General features: G+C 37.1%; 1 long non-coding RNA gene across 1 annotated transcript; it reads right to left on the bottom strand.

Moving 5' to 3' along the window:
- LOC110264001 lies at positions 4594-18566 on the bottom strand. The gene is made up of 3 exons (XR_002349727.1): positions 18475-18566; positions 9852-9857; positions 4594-4606 (listed from the first exon to the last, which is right to left on the bottom strand). It is a non-coding gene; the product is annotated as an uncharacterized LOC110264001 (long non-coding RNA).

Genomic DNA, 21022 nt, shown 5'->3' with positions numbered 1-21022 from the left:
GGTGGAACGTAAGTGGTTGTCAGGCACGCGTTCGTGGAGGAATGATGATCATTGTCACGTTCATCACATTCATATTGAAGTGCGAATGGATATCTTAGATAGGAACACGCATGTTTGAATGGAAAACAGAAATACTTGCATTAATTCATCGAGACACAGCAGAGCTCATCACCCCCAACAATGGAGTTTAGAGACTCATGCCGTCAAAAGGTACAAAGTTCGTATCTAAAATGTCATGAGATACAAAATAAATCTCTAAAAGTTGTTTAAATACTAAACTAGTAACCTAGGTTTACAGAAAATGAGTAAACTATGATAGATAGCGCAGAAATCCACTTCTGGGGCCCACTTGGTGTGTGCTGGGGCTGAGACTTAAGCTTCTCACGTGCCTGGGCTGTTTTGGGCATTTAACGCCAGGTTGTAACCTGTTTCTGGCATTGAACTCCAACTTATAACTTGTTTCTGGCGCTGGACGCCAGACTGCAACATGGAACTGGCGTTGAACGCCAGTTTACATCATATATCCTTGAGCAAAGTATAGACTATTATATATTGCTGGAAAGCCCTGGATGTCTACTTTCCAACGCAATTAAAAGAGCACCATTTGGAGTTCGGTAGCGCCAGAAAATCCACTTTGAGTGCAGGAAGGTCAGAATCCAACAACATCAACAGTCCTTTTTCAGCCTGAATCAGATTTTTGCTCAGCTCCCTCAATTTCAGCCAGAAAATACCTGAAATCACAGAAAAACACACAAACTCATAGTAAAGTCCAGAAATATGAATTTTGCCTAGAAACTACTGAAAATAAACTAAAAACTAACTAAAACACACTAAAAACTATATGAAATTAACCCCAAAAAGCGTATAAAATATTCGCTCATCACTCACCAACTCATCCCAATTAGTGATGCTCTGTTTGGGGAAGATTTCCAACCATTGGAATGCCTTGTCCCTTAGAGAGAATGGGAATAAAAGCAGCTTGTAAATGTCTGGATACACGCCATTTGTCTTGATTGTTTCACACATCCTCAGGAAAATAGACAAGTGTTGGTTGGGGTCTTAAAGAGGACCTCCTCTATAGGAGCAGTTATTCTAAACCAAAGTGATGAGTTGAGGCTTCAACTCGAAGTTGTTTGCATGAACATTTGCGATGAGGATAGTGCTTCCACAGTGTCTGGGATTGAGAATGGTGTAAGAGGCCAACACCCTTCTGACAGGTTGGGCATAGTTGTTGGCCACCTCTTCATGATGATTATGTATATTATTCTGCATGACTTGGTCTAAGTCTTCTTCTGATGACTCCTCTTTACCAACTACTCCCTTCCCTCTTGCTTCTCTTCTTAGTCTCAAGAAGGTTCTTTCTGGCTCAGAATCAAAGGAAGTTGATCCCACTTTTCTTCCTCTTGGCATAAACAGACAAAAACAAAATAAGTTGAAAAATGGACACTCTAGTGTTAGAGTGTTGTTAGAGTTATGTGACACAAAGTGTCAAATAGTTAGTGTGCTTAATCGAAATAAAAGAAAAGTGTTTAATTTAAAGTATCACCAACTTAATCATTGTCAATCTAAATCAATCCCCGGCAATGGCGCCAAAATCTTGATGACTGGAAATTGCATAACACAAATTCCTCCGGCAAGTATACCGGGTCGCAGTCATGTAATAACTCACTGTTGAGTGAGGTCGATCCCACAGGAATTGATGGATTAAGCAACTTTAGTTAGGTGATTTCTCTAGTCAAACAAATATTTGATGATTTTGTGCAATTGAAAGAACAAAGTGTAATTAACAAAGAAAGTAAGTATGCTGAATCTAAATTGCTGAATAATAAAGAGCTGAAAGTAAATTGCGTAATAGTAAAGAGCAGAAACTTAAATGACACGAAATTAAAGAGCTGAAATTTAAATGACAAGAAAGTAAAATGAAGAATGTAAATGGCAATAGAATGTAAACTGCATGAAATGTAAAGGGATTCTGGGTGCTGGGAATCAAAGGAAATAAGGACTTCAAAGCAATTGAAATGAAAAACAACAATGGGTGAGATTTATTAGGAATCAGAGATGTTATGATCCTTCATGAATCAATGGGTCTCAACTTATTTCTCAATCATATGAAGTAGATCTATCGTGGATTGTAGTTAATTGAATTCTAATCTCTTGGTAACTCAATTTCTCTTAACACAATCAATCGCCAATCCCTTGATCTAATTATTCATGAGAAGAGGTGAAGTTCAATTTCTAATCCAGGAGCCACACAACCATTAGGATCTCAATTCAAAGAGGTTATATATCACGTACCAACTAAGAATGTATTGATCAAAAGGATTATGAGGGAGAAGCTTCAAATTGAATCCTATGATCCCTTTCTCAAAGCTCACATAGAGATTCAAATAGATCCAAACCCCCTCTCGGTAGTGAATGGATCTTTCAAGCACAAAAGCTTTCCCTTAGCTACAACAAGCAGATTGAGAAGAAGAAGAATTTCATTAATTCATTTTAAATTACAACAGAGCTCCTCCCCTAATGAATGGGGGTTTAGTTGATCATCGCTCTAAGAACAATTGAAAGAAATTGAATTTGCTTAAAAGTAAACTAAAACTGAATACAAGCAAATGTAAAAGTGCAGAATGTAAAGTGTGTAAAAGCTAAGTTTCTAAGACCCTTCTATATATAGTGCTTCCCCAAGTCTTCACTTGACGTACTTCCTCTGGGCCTTTGGACTTTATTCTGATGCTTGGGCCTGGCGCTTACTAGTGAACTTGAAAAGTGAGTGCCAAGTGCAAGTGGTTCAGTTCCTGTTTGAAGTAAGCATCAAGGACGCTCGCTTGCGAGCGAGGTTGCAAGCGCTGGAGCGTGCGTGAATCCTCCCATGAGAGTGCTACACTCTCTCAAAAGCGTTACCCAGAGAGCGTGACATGATCCTTCATTTCTTCCTCTTTTGTTCATCGAACATGCTCTCTTGTGAGCTTGAATTTGAGCTCTAGTTGTGAGCATTGCTCCTCCCAGAAGAGAGCGCTACGCTCTTTCAAGATTGCCTTTAGAGGGCGTGACATGATCAGGCCTTGGTTGATGATTGGTGCTCTCCAGCAAGCTTGCAAGAGAGTGCCCAGAACGAGCATGACATTGATTGATGCTTGTCTTGATGCTGGTGGTCTTGAGGGAGCTTGAGATGGAGAGCGTGGCCTTTGATTGTTGCTTGTGATAAGGCGTCAAGTCATGTCAAGTGTGGTGAGTGTGAGGGGAAGTGGCGCTCTCCAGCAAGCTTGCTGGAGAGTGCTAGAATGAGTGTGGTCGAAGGGGCAGGATGGCATGAGAGTGGCGCTCTCCAGCAAGCTTGCTGGAGAGCGTGGGAACGAGCATGAGTTTAGTAAGGGGTGGCCATGAAGTATGAATGTGGTGTGGTTTTGAGGTTTGGATGGTGTCATGACAAAGTTAAGGTGGTTCTTGACAAGGTTGTTGCTGGCTAGTGTCATGACAAGGTTGAGGCATCGCTGCTGTGCGAGGGTTGAAGCAAGCGTCCTTCAAATTGAGTGCAGTTTTCTTTTGCGACACGTACGCGTCGCCCACGCAAATGGGTCGCCCTTGATTCTGGTGTTCACAACGAGCGTGGACGCGAGTGTGATGGTGAGTGTTGGGTATTTGGCACTCTCGGAGGCGAGTGTTGCAAGGAGCGTAGTGCTTTCTGCCTTGTCAAGCGTATGCGTCACCCACGCATACGCGTGATCCTTGCATTTTCACCTAGTCACGCGTATGCGTCACCAACGTGTATGCGTGACCCTTGATTCTGGCGCTCTTGGACAAGTGCTGAAGGAGAGCACTGGGTTGGTTTGCTGTGCGCTTTGGTGCGAGCGCTGGGTCTTCCTATCATGCGTACGCGTTATCCACGTATACCCGTGACCCTTGATGCTTGCACTCTATTGCAAGCTTGAAAGTGAGCGCTGGAAGTGAGCTCTTGCTCCTTGCCTCTACCTCAGGTTCCCTGTCACAAACCAAAGAAGGTGCATCAAAGTTTGAAGTTCATGAGCATGCAAAATCTTCCTTTAATGACCATAAAAACTGCTTGATTAAATGAACCAATTTATGCGTAAAAAGCTCTCTTATTCTCATGAATTCACTACACCTTTGCTACACGTATGCTTGGAGAAATATTAAGTACAAATGCTTACTTTTTACCTAAGAAATGAACGAAACTAAGTTCTAAACTAAATAAAATGGCTTGTAAAACTAGCCCAGATGCCTTGGCATCACACCAGCATCGCGTCACCTGCGCCGTCGCTGCTGCCACCTCCAGAACCGCAAGGAGAGGGAGTCGCGCCACCCAGTTGCGTCACCGTCAGCTGCATTGTCACTGTCACCACCAGCTTCCACCATTATTGAGGCTGGTCATGGATTGAAGAAGGGGAAGCTGTCTCTGTCGCCCCTGTCAAAGGTTGCCGCCAGAGCTGCTGCTCCATTTCCATCGTTTTTCTTTTTCCCAGTAAGTTACTCGCGCTGTGAAGCTCTGATTGTAATCGTTCTGGTTATTTGTAGTTTGAAGTATGGATTTTGTAGGGTAAATTTAATAGGTTTGCATGTCAAAATTGAGGTTGTTGCTGAACCACCAGTGCTTCTGGTGACTGTTGCAGCTGCTGCTGGATAAGTTTGGAGTGGCTAGATTATCGTTCTTTTATTGCAGTAAATGTCTCTATCTTGGAATCCTCGCCATTAGTATTTCGTTTTGTGCTTTAAGGTTTTTGCGACATTAATGTTTTTAGGATTTAGTAACCAAGGTTGCATATCGCGATTAAGGCTCTTTCTACTATTGAGAAAACAAGCGAAGCTGAGGTTTTGATTGCCATTGATTTCGGGCTAAGAGAAAAGAGTTCAACTGGCGCGTTTGGATTATGGTTTTGACTTGTCGAGGTAGGGGCTATTTTTGTAATTGAAATTATTATAAATTTATATGAATGTATGAAATGCATTTTTAGTGATTATATAAGTCTTATGAATTGTCTAGTTTGTTTTGGATGATTATGGTTGTTACTGATTGAATTATTGACTGAATTTGTTAAAATGGAGGTTGCTGAATTTGGTTCGATTTTGAAATGATTTTAATATTTGAAAGTTAAAATTTTGTTTTATTGGAAACTGATTTGGTTTTGAACCCGTTGAAGAGGGTTGTGGATTGGTTTGATTGGAACTCGAAAAGGGTGTTAAAGTCCAAGTTTTAGGGAAGGTGCTACCAGAATTTCTATAAAAAAACAAGACTTGTTCAAAACGTTATTTAGGAAACAATGAATTATGCTTTGAATTGAATTATTGATAAAAGAATTATGTTTTAGAGTGTAATTTATTTTGAGAAAACTATTATTATTTGAGTGTAATTTATTTAAGAAAAGAATTACGTGTTTAAAGTCGATTTAAAGATGAAAATACTTATGTTTTAGAATTTGATTTAAATAAGAACATTTGGAGGAGTTTTAGTGGCTTTGAAAGAAGTTGAATGTCGATTGACAAATCTCACTTTATGGAGATTTAGGAAAATTTTAAAGGATTCTTTAAATTATGGTTTAGCAAAACTAAAATAATTTCCGAGCCTTTGGAAATGCTTTAGATTTAATCATGAAATTGAAATTGGTTTTGGTTTAAGGAAAAGAAAGGGTTTTGAAAATTGGTTCGATGTCATTGATTACATGACTTGGTTTGGTTTAAATTCTATTTTATTTACTCAAATCAAGAAGCTAAGGTTTTAGAGATTTTCATTGAATTTAGGGAAATAAGTTAGATTATTATCCCCTAAAGTCTTGATGACTCTGCTGAGAAATTTTGTTACCAAATCCTAATTTAGTATTAATGATTTTGAGTCTTTCAGAAGAGATTTTGAATTTGGCATGGTTTTGAAAAGGGAATTTATTTTTTAGGAAAAAATGACTTGTGAGCTTGAAATAATTTGAGAAATGAGGATTTTGAACTTTGAGACAAAGATGAGTCTGGTTTTGGTTTCAAAGTAAAGTGATTTGAGGAAAAGTGATATATGGCATGAATGATGATTTGACTGGATATGGATTATGAAGGAAGTGCAGAAATGATGATGAATATATGATTATGAATGGTTATGAATGAATATGAATGATAATATGTGAAGAACGAAACTCTCGCGCGATCTAGAATTTTCACAAATAAATTTCCGTTGTAAGTATAGCTTCTAGACCGACAAGAATTCCTTTCTTACAAAAGTTTTGTTTGTCACTTAAGCAAACCTAATAAAAATAAATAATCGAAGTATCCAAATCTTAGGTCGTCTTCTCAATGAATTGCAGAGCAGTATGATTTATTATTGGTTATGTAGAAGGATATATTTTTGGGTTTTTGAAATAGGGAACAAGTAATTTAAATTACAAGAAAAATAAATTAATAATAATGAAATCTCTTGGCAAGGTATAAGAAATTGAAATCCTATCCTAGTTATCCTTATCAGGTGTGATGAGAATTGGATTCTGCTCCCACTTAAATTAACCCTTGCTAAACAAAGGAGAGTCAAGTGGACTAAGTAATTTGATCCTCAAGTCCTAGTCAACTCCTATGGAAAGAATAAAGTTATTGTAGTACAAATTAACCAGCAGAGAATTCCAACTTCAATCAACAGCTGAGTTTGATAACTCAAGTGTTGCTAATTACTTAACCAAAGCCAAAAAAGGAAAATAAATCTAAATTGAATTGAAAGCATCATAAATAAAACAATCATTAATCTGAAATACCTCAAATTGCATTTAAACATAAAGTCAAATCCTAACATGGAAAGTTTGTAAATCAATAATGAAAAGATAAATGACAATTAAAGTAATGGAATAAATAAAAGTAGAAAATAAATTAAAGGAATATTGAACCTGTGATTGAAGAGATCATAGCTTAAACATAATAGAAATCCTAAATCCTAATCCTAAGAGAGAGGAGAGAGCCTCTCTCTCTAAAACTACATCTAATCCTAAAATTATCTATCATTCTATCACTAAGTTGTTTTCCGTTCTTTGATTCCTTCATTCTCTGGCTTATATTTTGTGTTTTTGACTTGGATTTGGGCCGTAAAAAGGTCCAGAAATCGCTGGGGGAGTTTTCTGCAGATTCTTGTACGTGGCGTCTGTCACGCGTTCGCGTGGGTCATGCATTCGCGTCATCTGGGAGTTTTCCTTGTCAAGCGTATGCGTCGGTCACGCGTACGCGTCATTTGCGTTCTGCTCAAGGCACGCGTCCGCGTCGTCCATGCGTACGCGTCGCTGCCATTTCGCGCTAGGCATGCGTTCGCATCGTCCATGCGTTCGCATCGCTGCCTTTACTTCAAAACTCTATTTTCATGTTTTCCTTCCATTTTTCTATGTTTCCTTTCTGTCCTTTGAGCCATTCCTGCCGTATGAGATCTAAAAATACTTAACACACAAACCACGGCATAGAATGGTAATAAAGGGTAATTAAAATTAATATTTTTAAAGCATAGGAAACATGTTTTTCACATATATCATAAAATAAGGAAGGAATAGTAAAACCATACAATTTACATGAATAAGTGGGTGGAGGATTGAATAAATTATTTAAATTGAGCACAAAATACATCATAAAATTTGGGTTTGTCAATATGGCTTATGCACTTCCAGTTATCTGAGATACGAGTTTCCTGAGTAAGAGCAATGGCTAGCCACCACGTGCTCCAGGTTGAGACTCGATACTCTATTGACCCTATGTCGCAAGGGTGACTGCACAATTATAAATTCCCGGGAAGGTTCCCCCAATGAGTAGAATTTATTTATAAATGAGAAAAAGCTATGCATAAATTCTTGGGGATGCGCGACGAAGGACTATCCAGGGTTTAGCAGCCAGACATGTCGGGTTGGATTTATAACCGACAGATGAGACGTATCAGCCATAGGGCAGGGATTCATCATATGTAACTATGTGTCTTTGTTTGGATGTGCATATTGTAATTTCTTTGCCTATGTGAATCATTATGTTTAATTGCTAATTGCTCTACCTGATGTAACTGCTTTAATTGTGTTTGAACCTTCTTACTTGTGTTTGTAACTGAGATTGAGTGGATTGTGGTGAATTGGATGTTGATTGAGTTGTTTAGGCCTAGGGCCGTGATTGATTATATGATGGGCCGAAGGTCGTGATTGGTTTGTGTTTTTGGTTTAGTAAAAGTAAGAAAAATCAAATTGGTTCAGCATAGACTTAATGAACCTATGCTTGGAACAACTTGGTCATTCATACTGTCTAAGAAAACTTTAATATTTGATAGAAAAGAAGATGTTTTGGATTTCTTGAAGAATTAATGGATTTTCTCTTTTAAGAAGCACTTTTGGATTTTTGAATGTAAATATTTGGTTTTTGAACCAAAAAAATATAAAAAAATAGATAAGGCGAGCAACGATCACTGTATTTTGAAAACAATTTTATTTTACGTATCTTATTATAGCAATTCTCTAACCCTATAGTGAGAACCAGTGAGAATGATGTTCTCACTCCCCTACAGGTTTTCCCTTTTCAGGATATGGACGGAGAAGTCATGACGAGTTTATTTTGTTTTCTGCTTACACGATAATTTTGTATTGTTTTAGATATTATCTTTTCCTCGTCTTTATCTTTACAATTTTGTAAGAGGGATAAGAATTATGATATGCAAGACTTGTAAATTAATACTATGTATATATGTTTATGAATTGTAAGTATTATATCTGGTCTTTATGTACGTATTCATGTTTTCAACCTAAAAAGTCTTTTAGAAAGATTATACGGTTTTTAAGTTAAAAATAGGCTCCTATTTTAGTGTTAAATATGTTAATGGTCATTGTAATACCTGAGCTATCAGAGTGGCGCAGCCGGAGGCGTGACATTCTGGTAGCAAGGGTGTTACACACAAAACCTTTTGTTTGAAAAATTTTAAAGGCTCCAAGGCACAAACATGATATCCAATAAAGGCCTTTCAACCGCAAAACACATTATTCCTCAAGAACACATAATCAACACCAAAATGCAACTAAACTAAACAAAGTAAGATAAGCAAATATTTAAGAAATAAAAGCTAAAAGAAGAGAAAGTTAAAAGGATATTACCATGGTGGGGTGTCTCCCACCTAGCACTTTTATTTAAAGTCCTTAAGTTGGACATTCTTGAGGAAACTCGTGTTAGGGTGGCTTATGCTTCCATTCCTCCTTGAATCTCCACCCATGTTTACTCTTCAAAGATCCTCCTGGATCCTAAATGAAGTATGTAACGGCCTAGTCTCAAAGAAACGGCGCTTTTTCGGGATCAAACGAAATTTTTATGGAATTTATAGGAATTTTAGTACATATAAGCACCTCTGCTGCACAGGTGTTGTGTCATCAAGCTGCTAAGTCAGCAGCTTGACTGCACCAGACACCTCTCGTGATCTAAGCAGGCACATCGCAAAAAGTTGCATTTTTGAGCCACTTCGAGTCCGAATTTCAAAATTCTTATTTCCGTGGTAGTCTCTATGTGACGAGCCAATCTCGAATTTTGAGAGAAAAATTATATTAATATAATATTTATATATTATTATTTTATTTAGAATTTTATATTATTATTTTCTCTGCTATGGTTAATGTTGATCTATGTTTGGTAATATAATAACTGAACTAGAAATCTATCGGTAATGGATAATATCAGCATTCTTAGATGAACTTAGCAATGCTAATACTTCATCATATATCTTTTATCTTTATTATTATCATGTTACTAGTATCATTTATAATAGTAAAGCTCATGCTTATCCTTTAGTAGTGTAATATGATATATCTAGTTTTAGTAATTATCTTCAGAATGATATTTTATTATTAAACTCTGATGAGTCAGCACCCAGTGACACATGGCTCTCCCAGAGTTAGCCACCACATGTTCCCTTTCTTGCTCTCCATGCAAAGGTTTCTTAAGGAAAAAGTAAGAAATACTTGTGTTCTAATACATCTAGCTTCAGTAATTATCCTTTCTTGAGATATTTTTACACTAAACTTTAGAATAATACTTATTCTAACCCCACAGCCTCCCATGTATCATCATTACAATCATCTTTACTTTTTAAACAAGTTAGAATTCGAAAATTCCATGAGAGAAAACCAAGATAACTTCCATGAACACCTGAGCTTCAACCTCCGTTCTTTCTCAAACTAAAACCCCTATCAAAAATCTAATCTGACCACAGTATTTACCTCTTCCTCCTCTTTATTTCTATTTCAATTTTCATGGAATAAATCAAGGTATGATGGCTGCTCCTCCTTCTTGAAGTTTCGTCCATGGTCACTACAATATTTTGGGCCTATGGCCACGGTTTTTTTTGTCACGGTAAAAAACCGTGACCATAGAAACTATCCAACTCACGATTTAGAGCTTGCTACCGTTGTGTTTGCTTTGAAGATTTTGAGGCATTATCTCTATGGTGTCAAGTTTCAAGTTTTCTCAGATCATAAGAGCCTAAAGTACCTCTTTGAACAAAAAGAGTTGAGTATGCGTCAGAGGAGGTGAATGGAACTTCTGAAAGATTATGACTTTGAGTTGAACTACCATCCGAGAAAGGTGAATGTGGTGGCAGATGCCTTGAGTAGGAAATCTCTATGTGTTGCTTGGATGATGCTACGAGAGGAAGAATTGTTGAAAGCATTCCAAGGGTTGAAACTGGGAATCAGAGAAGAGTTTGGGACTTTATGCCTAAGTCAGTTACAAATTTCAAGTGATTTCAAGGCTGAACTACTAAAGGCTCATCATAATAACCAAGAATTTTATAAGATTTTCTCGGTGATTGAGAAAGGCAAACAGTGGAGAGTGTCAGAAGATAAGGATGGGTTATGGAGGTTCAAGGACCGGATCATTGTGCTAGACATCGGGGATTTGCAACAGAGCATATTGGAGGAAGCTCATAAGAGCGGGTTCTTAATCCATCCGGGAAGCACTAAGATGTATCAAGATCTAAAGACAACGTTCTGGTGGCCAGGAATGAAAAATGATGTGGCGTTGCACGTTTCCAAGTGCCTAACTTGTCAGAAAATTAAAATTGAACACCAGAGACCATCAGGAACCCTTCAACCTTTGGAGTTTCCACAATGGAAATGGGAGAGCATAGATCTTGTATTGGGTTTGCCGAGAACTAGGACGGGTTGTGATGCCATTTGGGTAGTTGTGGATCGACTGACCAAGTCGGCTCACTTCCTTCCTATTCGGATAAGTTGCACTATGGAGGAGTTAGTGCGGCTATACATAAAGGAGATTGTGAGATTACATGGCGTACCTTCCACCATTGTATCTGACATAGATCCTCGCTTCACCTCACGGTTCTGGGGAGCTTTTCAGTGAGCCTTTGGTACTCAATTGAGCCTAAGCACTTCCTATCATCCTCAGACGGATGGCCAATCAGAAAAAATGATCCAAACCTTGGAGGATATGTTAAGAGCATGTGTTTTGGACCAGTCGGCGAGCTGGGATCGATATATGCCTCTAGTGGAGTTTACCTATAACAACAGCTATCATGCGAGCATTGGAATGGCTCTGTATGAAGCTTTATATGGAAGGAAATGTCAATCTCCATTATGTTGGTATGAAGCAGGGGAAAAGAGCTTGTTAGAACCTGAAATGATAAGTGAAACTACTGAGCAAAAAAAGAAAATCTGGAGTTGAATGCTTATGGCTCAAAGCCATAAGAAAAGCTATGCTAACCAAAGGCGGAATCGTTTAGAGTTTGAGGAAGGAGAACACATCTTCTTGAAGGTTACTCCGACCACTGGAATTGGGAGATCCATCAAAATTTTAAGAAGCTAAATCCCCATTACATTGGGCCGTTTGAAATCCTGGAGAAAATTGGACCAGTGGCGTATAGGATCGCTTTACCACCATATCTTTCGAACCTGCATGACGTATTTCACGTATCGCAGCTTCGTAAATGCACTTTTGATCATACTCATGTCCTAGAACCAGAATTGGTTCAAGTAAGGGAAGATCTGATACTTCCGGTAACTCCAGTTAGGATTGATGATACCAGCATCAAGCGTTTACATGGAAAAGAAGTTTCTTTGGTGAAAGTAGCTTGGAGTCGGGCTGGAATTAAAGAGCATACCTGGGAGCTTGAGTCAGATATGCGGAAGAACTACCCACACCTCTTTTCAGGTAACTAACTCTAAATTTTGAGGATAAAATTCTTAATTAGGTGGGTAGGATGTAAACCCCGCTAAAATCGGTAAATAATTAGTCAATAAATCGAATTTTAATTAGGAAAATTAAAAATGAAAAACTAATATGAAAATAGGATAGAGCTCTTCAAAACGAGAATTTTGACACCAATTTCAAAAAATTTGGCCCAAAATGGGACCGGATGGGCCGAACCGGTTGAACCGGGCCCAAAACTGGGCCCGTGGGGCCAACCGGACCCGTAACTTAAAAGGGGCAGAAGCTCCTTCTCCCCCATTGAGAAACAACAACACCGAACAGATTTGGGGAGAGGAGAACTCACCCAAACCCTCATCAACCCTTTAATCCGACATAACTTCCTCGTTTGAGCTCCGATCGCCACACCGTTCGCAGCCACGGTCCAGCGTGTCGAGCTCTACATTTTTGTCGAATCAATTTCACCGGTAAGCCCCAATTTCATTTCAGAATCTCTACCCCCTTTTTGATTCTTGAAATTGAGCTTTGTAATGATATTTTGCCAAATTCGGTATTCTAGGTCCGTTTTAGCTTGCGGAGCTTATTGGGTTTAAGTTGCTATGCATGTGGGTACGGTAAGGATCACCTAAACCTTAGTCATTTTTTGATTTTATTATATGAAATGTGAATTTGGAATATATATGTGTATTAGATGTGAATTAGGTATATATATGTGCATTGGAATTGAATTGTGTGCATTGGAATTGAATTGTGGGCATTTGGAAGCTTGGTGGTGATTGGAGCTAAGATTTTGGTTGGTTTCTCAAGCTTGAGGGGCTATGGTTATGACTAGTGTGGTTGCCTTGGACTAAATATAGTGGTCGGCCAAGGTATGGTTTAGGTTTTGCGCGTTTAATATATAAGGTTTTGTGAAAACCTAGGCTAGAGCATTATAAGATAAGTTGAAATAGTTAAATGCATTAAATGATTAGTTTCGATGTTGATGGATTTGAGTTTGTGTTGAGGAATATGGTTAGTGATGAGGAAGAATTTATCGTCAATCTAGAATTTCACTAAATATGGATTCTCGTTGCAAGTATAGTCTAGACCAACAGACAATCCTCGTTCAAAGTTTAATTCAAATAAAATATAAACCGAGAGTAATTAAACCTCAGGTCGTTCTTCCTAGGAATCCAAATGAAATGTTTTGCTTTTGGTTGTTAAGAAGACAAAAGGGGGTTTTGAAATCAAGAAATGAAATATTAAAAGAACTAAGAAATTAAGGAACAAAACAATAATCAAAATTGGAATTCATGCAAGTAAAAAGGAAGTGAGATCAAAACTAGTGAAAATGCTATAAATGCATGAAAAGCCTTGACTTGGGAATGAGAGTCTAAGAATCCTATCATTGCCATAACCACAACTATGGTAATTATCATGAGTTAATCTAGCTTAGTTAACCCCAACCATCGAAAAGTAAGTCAAGCAAGCATAATTGACCTTAATCCATAAGTCCTAACCAACTTACCAAACTAGTTGATAAAAGGCTAGCGTCAATGGAAATAAGAGTCAACTAACTCCCCAAGAATTACCACTAAATGTTGGACATTATGATTCTAGTATCCTAGGAACTCAAACCACAAGCCAAGGTGGGAAAATCTACTCAAAATCTAGAGTTGGCATTTTCACAAACACCTTGGGTGCATAAAAGTAAAACATGGAAAATTGTAAAGTAAAATGGAAAACTATAACCAACTATCAACAAAACTAAATATAAGCAAGAAATCAAACATAAAGGAAGCATGAAACATAAAATTCATTGATCAAAACTTCAAGAAACATAAAATTGCAATTATGAACAAAGTAACTTGAACCAAAGGAAATGTAAATAAAGACAATGTATTTATAGAGGAAATTGAGGGTACTTACAATTAAAGAAGCAAAATCCAAAATCAAAGCTTGCTATAAAATGCTACAATGGAAATGGAAATGAAACCATAAGAGAGCAATGCTACACTACTCCTACTCCTACTCCTAATACTATGAAAACTTGTAAAAACTAAAACTAAAATGTGCTAAAGCCTAATGTCTTTATATGTGTTGATTCTGCCCTCATATAACACTTCAATTTAAAATCCAAGCCTTCCAAAATGGGCCAAGAGGACTCAGAATTCGAGAAACACGTGCTTCATTAATGAAATCACGTGCAGGGACCTATGTGGACATACAAATGTGTGCGTCCGCACACATGACTGAATGTTGACCTGTGCGTACGCACAGGTGCTTGTGCGTACGCACACATGGAAATTCTTTCTTGTGCACACGCACGCTTACGTTGTGTATGCTTTTCCTTGTTTTCTTCATGTTTTCTCCCTTGTACATGCTTTCTTCCACTTTTGGGCTATCCATTCTTGCCTCCAAGGCCTGAAATCATTCAGCAAATATGTCATGGCATCAAATAGAATAAAAGTGGAATTAAATTGCTCATTTCAAGCACAAAATTGCATGTTTCCACATTTAGGATCGAATTGGGGACAAAACACAAAAGTATGCTATTTTGGTGCTTAAGTGTGAGTTCATGTGCTAGAATCCATCCAAATTGAGTCAAAATATACCATCAAATATAGACTCATCAGTTAGTTTATGATGTTTCTTGAGATTTGGTTATTATTGAATGTGTACATATACATATACCAATATAGATGATGATGGGTGAAGGATTTATGAATATGGCAATGAAAAGATGTCTATGGTTACGGTTTTACGAAAGGGTGACCAAAAGGGGTCTATGGTCACGGTTTTGTGTTGTGACCTAAAGCGGTCTACAGTCACGATTTTGGGGAGTGACCTTAAATGGTCTATGGTCACGTTTTTAGGGGGTGACCTAAATAGTTCTATGGTCATGTTTTGGGGGTGACCTAAAATGGTCTATGGTCACAGTTTTTCACCGTGACCAAAAGACATCTATGGTCACGGTTTTGAGGGGCGACCAAAAAAATCTATGGTAACGGTTTTACGAAAGGGTGACCTAAAGGGGTCTATGGTCACGGTTTTTTGGGGTAACCTAAAGAGGTCTATGGTCACTGTTTTGGGGGTGACCTTAAATGGTCTATGGTCAAGGTTTTTCAAAAAAGGATGACCTAAAAGGGTCTGTGGTCACGGTTTTAGAGAGTAACCTAAAGGTACCTATGGTCTTTACGTCGTCTATCACTAGCCCCTCTCATCTAGTCATCAGTCATTAGCATGGTTATGAAAATTGGACCGGTTGGACCGGTCTAACCGTGAACCGATATGTTTTATGTTTCGGTTCTTAAGGTAAAATCGTTGATTCAAAAATAGGATGCAAATCGGTAAACCGGCCGGTTAGACCGAACCGAAATCCAGTCGGTTCAAATGAAATGACGTTGTATTTCTTAGAGAATATTCAGAAAGCATGCGAGTGCCCCCAGCCCTAGAGCCTCCTTTCTCCCTTCTTCTTCCTTCTCTCCAGTCCTGAAAGAAAAAGGAAGACCTAGCCTTTATCACCGCCACGTCCGTCGAACTTAACCATATCCTCCATCGTCGCTGCCATTCTTCTCACCGTCGTCGTCCCTATGGTCTGGTCGTCTCTCTACTGTCCAACCGGTCGCCTCAAACCTCTCTGTACACTCGCAAATCACAAGTTTCTCTGCGTCGTTCGTCGCACGTAGTGGGTCGTCATGCTCGTCTCCCGTTGTCCGTTGTCACCCTGAATTTTTTAAAATTAAATAATAAATTATTTATAAGATTATATTTTTAAGAGATTTTATATATAAATTAAACATTTTTTTATTTATGATTTAAAGCTTTAGTAATTGAATAATAATAAAAATTTTATATACTTTAAGTTGAATAATTAGATTTTTAACTTTATTTTATGATTATAGAGGAAATTGATTATGTAAGACCCCGGATTTTCATAAACTAAATATTGTTATTTAATGATTTATTTTATTTATTCGAGAATATAATTTTCAGAAATTTATATATTAATTGAGATTTTCTTATTATTGATTTAAAAATTTAGTGATTGAAAAATAATGAGAGTTTTATCTGCTTTAGTTTGAATAATGAATATTTTAATTTTATTTCATGATTTAAAGGAAATTAATTTAATTATCTCTAGTTATTGAGTTAGAGTATTTATTTGAAAATTTAATTTTAAATTAATAATTAAATAGTATTTTTATAGATATTATTATTGGATTAAATTTTGTTTTAAATTAATATTCTACCTAACTTCTAATTCCCAAATCAAAACCTTAATTTAACCCTGAATTCCCAAATTAAAACCCATTAACCCTAACCTAACCCTAATTTCACTACCTCACCGCCATTCACCGCCACACTTTCCCTTTTTACCATCAACAACCACCAAACTCCCCATTTCCCTTTCCCTCTACACCGCAGCACACACACATGGACCACCCTTTCGACACCCACACTCAGCCTCACACACCTCTCTCACCCTCTATTGTCGTGGCAGCCACCCATGCAGAGAGAGAGAGAGAGAGAGAGAGAAAGAGAGAGAGAGAAACGGAGGAGCATCACCGGCAGAAGGAGAGGTCATCACTGCTGCCGAATCGTCGAGTCGTCGCGCCCTGCCACCGAGAAGCCGCCGAACTACATGCGTCGTCGCCGCAGTTGGAGGAAGCCTGTGTCGCCGTCTTTCTCGCCGTTGCCGGAGAAGCCTGAGCAGATGGGGAGACATAACACGAAGGATGCCATCTGCGTCACTTCCATCGAGCTACAGCCGCCGCTGTGAAGGCTCTGCCATTACCGTTGCTGCAGTGAGAGAGAGGGAGAATGGAACGGATAAGAATGAGGAACTGGGATTGCCGTTGTCGCCACCGCTGTTAAGGGCCAGCCACCGCGCTGAGCTTCTGCCGCCATCAGTTCTGCCGTCTGGGCACCGGGTATCACGCAGGTGTAGCCGGAATCACTGTCAGTCCTTTCTTTGTGCGATGAGTTAGTTTACCCCTGTTCTTTCTGTTTCAATTTTGTTTCTGCATCACTGCACTTTGATTTTGTTGCTGAAAGTAATTTGTTGCTGAAAGTTGAATGTGTTGCTAAAATTTGTTACTGTTTAACATGAATCTTAAATTTGTTACTGCATGATTAAGTGGCTGAAATTGATTGGATTGCATACTTTTTCAATTTTGTTAATACTATACTAGATATCTTTATAAAGTTGAAATTTAGCAAAACCAAATTTATTGGAATTCAAGTCACTAAATAAAAAAATCTATTTAAATTGTATGGCTGCTAAAATTATGAGTAGGCTACTGAAAATAAATATGAAATACTAACAAGCTTTTAATGATGTTAATTAAGGTATGCATAGTAAGCAAAAGAAAAGAAAATGTCTTAGTTTGGCTTCCTCTTTTCATTAATTTCTCTTTCTGAGAGTTAGGTAAAAAATGTGACTAATTTAACATACATTTCGTCATCAATGACATTATTCTTAGACCAGCCATATTTTTTGCTGTTTCTTTGTTTAATAACTTAAATTTTGCATCAAATTTTCCCCAAAAGAACTATGCAGTATTGTTATCAAATTTTGCATAGTTTCAGAATCATCATATTTTTTGGTGTTGCAATTGGTGATGTTCTGCAAAGAGGACAAGTTGAATGCAATCTCAACCATTGATAGTTCCTATGCTGCAATGGTTAATTTGAAACTATGCAGCATTGTTATCTTTGTATATAATAAAGTTCCTATAATTGCAAAAGGACTACCTTTAATAATTTTGAAAAGTAAATAATGATTTGATTAATATTGAAATGCTTTAGCATTTAAAATTACAAAACATTTGCAGCTTGATTAATATTGAAATGATTTATCTTTGCAGCTTGAACAAAGTAAATTTGAGGAGAAGAAGAAACTTGAAAATTAGGAATTTTTTCAGAATTTAGATCTGTGAATTGGAAGAATAAGGAGCATACTTACCTAAGTTTTGTCAATTGCCAATCTAGAGCTTCTCAGGTTTGCTTTGTTGTTTATGTTGCTTCATTTTTTACTTCCATTTTCTTTTTACTTGTGCTATATTTATATTATTTGGTGCTTTATAGGAATTGAGAGCTGCAATGAAGTCTGTCAAAAATGAAGTGTCAAAAACAAAAAGAAGCTACTCAGAGGATCTCAAGTACTTTGGTAATATATACTGTATCTCTTGAAGTACTTTATATTGTTTTATGATGTGTCATATACTATGATGTAGATGTGTGTTGTATAGTGTGTACTTGCTATTATATGTGTGATGTATATATGTTTTAATGATATATTTTTTTTCTAAGTTGAAGAAGAATAAATGTAGGTGTTTATGTCTAATGTGACTTTACTTTGCATGTTAATGAAGCAGGTGCTAAGCTTTCAAATGGTAAAGTGGTTGAAACAAAAGTTCTCGAGCGTTGAGAAGAAAGAATAGCAATACTAGAAACAATCTATCCTGGCAGAGTCTAAATTGTATTACTCTTACGCCTGTAGAACAATTCTATTAATAGTGTCTATTTAGTGTTAGTGTATATATCACTGTATAAAACTAAGATTGAGACAAGTGTATTCACTCAACTATATTGACATGTTAGCTGGTTACTTTAATCACAACTTATCTTAATTGTTGATTATCATTTTTTATTTTTAGATTTATTTTGTGATTATCATCATTTTGGGATCTGATTATGCTTTAAAAAAAATTAAATCTCATAAAACAAAATAGGCTACGGCCACGGTAAAAACTGTGACCATAGATAAGGCTATGGTCACGGTTTTATGGGGTGACCATAGATAAGATATGGTTACGGTGAAAAACCGTGACCATAGATAAGGCTATGGTCATGGTTTTTACGCGTGACCATAGATTAACCTATGGTCTTGGTTATTTACCATGACCATAGGCCTTTTTTTTTGTAGTGAGTGGAGACATCAAGCTAATGATGTTTTCTTCATGTTTTCTCTTAGGATCTCTTGTTCAATCTCCATAGGCTCTAAGAAAACATTATTTCTAGCTGCCTTAAGGTGAGAATAACCTTCTTTTCATCATCTTGAAGCTTCAACATTCATGGTTCATATAGTTCTAAAGTTGTCTTTGATGTTAAAATAGGCGTAAAAGTGATTTTGGAAGCTTGTTCTTGGTTCAACTTTTGGCAGCTGCAAAGAAGGTGAGGTTTGATAAATTAATCAATGATTTGTTGTGTTCTTGAAGTGATAAACCAGATCTTGATGCTTGATTCTTGATTTTGAGTGTTTATGTGATAATTTGATCATGATATCTTATTGTTTTAATGCTTGAAAATCAAAGTTATTGATGGTTGTGAAGTTGCTGTTGTTGCTACTGGAAAACATGGCTTTCCAGCCATGAAATTCATGATATTTGGTATGTTTTTTATGTGTATTTGATGTCTGAAACGTTGCTCTTTGGTTTGGCAAAAATTGAAAAACTGGCTGAAAATCAAGTTGAAATCTGATGAACTTTTGAAAAAATGTTTTTGGTTTTTGGAGGAAAATAAAAACATTTGGTTTTGATGATTTTAGGGTTAAAATATAATTATTAAAAAGTTTGGGGTTGAAAGTTAATTAATGAAAAGTTGAGGGGCCAAAGTATTAATATTAAAAGTTAAGGGGTTAACATGAAATTTCCAAGAAGTTCGGGGGTCAAAATACAATTTTTAAAAGTTGAATAAAATATTATTATTTAGATATTAAAATATTAAAATATTATTTTATTAATAATAATAAAATATTAATCAAAAGGCATTTTTTTCTAAAAGTCTCAGGAAGGCAGATTTGAGTCTAAAATTCTCTAATTCTCTTTATTAAACACCTAAGTGAAGGTATAAGAGAAGGTATAGAGGTATGTAAGGTAATGAAATAAGTTTTAAAAACTTGCAATCATGTTAGAAAGAAAAGGAGTTAAAAGCTATATAGCAGTGTCTTTAACCTTACAGAGTAAGTAGAGAATTATGAAATGAGATCACTGTGATGCTTGATTTATGATTGTGGAAAGATGATAAAGATGATATCTAAGTGATGGAAAGTATGGTTATGTGTGACTTATGAGACTTCGGGCGATGCTTGAGAACGGTTATGTAAGAATCTGCTACAGAGAGGCAGTCAGATAGATGGTGGTGCGACCACTGAGAACGCTTTCCTGGGATACCTAGCTATAGTGCTATTCTGTAAGTCAGAGGACTCTTATAGAGGTATCGAGAAAACACAACTAGCATATGCTCCTATAACTCAAAGGACTCTTACAGTGAGTGTGTTAGGTAGATATAAGTTAACTAGCTCCGTCCTGCAAGTCAAAAGACTCTTACAGTGGGTTGCTAGTGCCACCCTGCAAGTCAAAGAACTCTTGTAGTGGTTTGCCTCGCAAGTCAAAGGACTCTTGCATTGGGTACTGCCAACAGGGAAGCCTTACCTAGTCAAAGGACTCTGGGTAACGTCAGGAGCGGGTATGTAACTGACAAATGAGTTCATTACCTGCACTAGGCCCAGACATGCATCATACTTGGTTGTGCATTTCCACTGTTATGATTGTTGAATGAATGTATGCTTTCTTTGTTTGTATTCTATTCACTGTGTCTGTGTTTTGTTTTCTTGTATTCTTTTGTTTGTGTTTTGCTTTCTATTTTCTCTATTTATCTGTTTCTTCTGTCTACTGCTTCTCGGTATTTTGCTATTAATCTGCTAAACAACACGAAATTAATGAACTTAACTAAAAACCCCGGTCCTACTAAGAACTCCCCAGTTCTTACCCCTTCTCTCTCCCTTCCCTCTTCAGATGGATGCAAGAGTTCCCTTCCGTAATTCGCTGACGATTGTACGCAAAAAAAAGGATTCCGCTCTAGGTAGTCTTCTGAGTCTAGAGTAAACTCCGTTTCTATTTAT

The sequence above is a fragment of the Arachis ipaensis genome, chromosome B06 (genome assembly GCF_000816755.2).
Source record: "Arachis ipaensis cultivar K30076 chromosome B06, Araip1.1, whole genome shotgun sequence".
Classification (NCBI taxonomy): domain Eukaryota; kingdom Viridiplantae; phylum Streptophyta; class Magnoliopsida; order Fabales; family Fabaceae; genus Arachis; species Arachis ipaensis.
The sequence above is the reverse complement of the archived record's forward strand: the minus strand, read 5'-3'. Positions and strand labels throughout refer to the sequence as shown.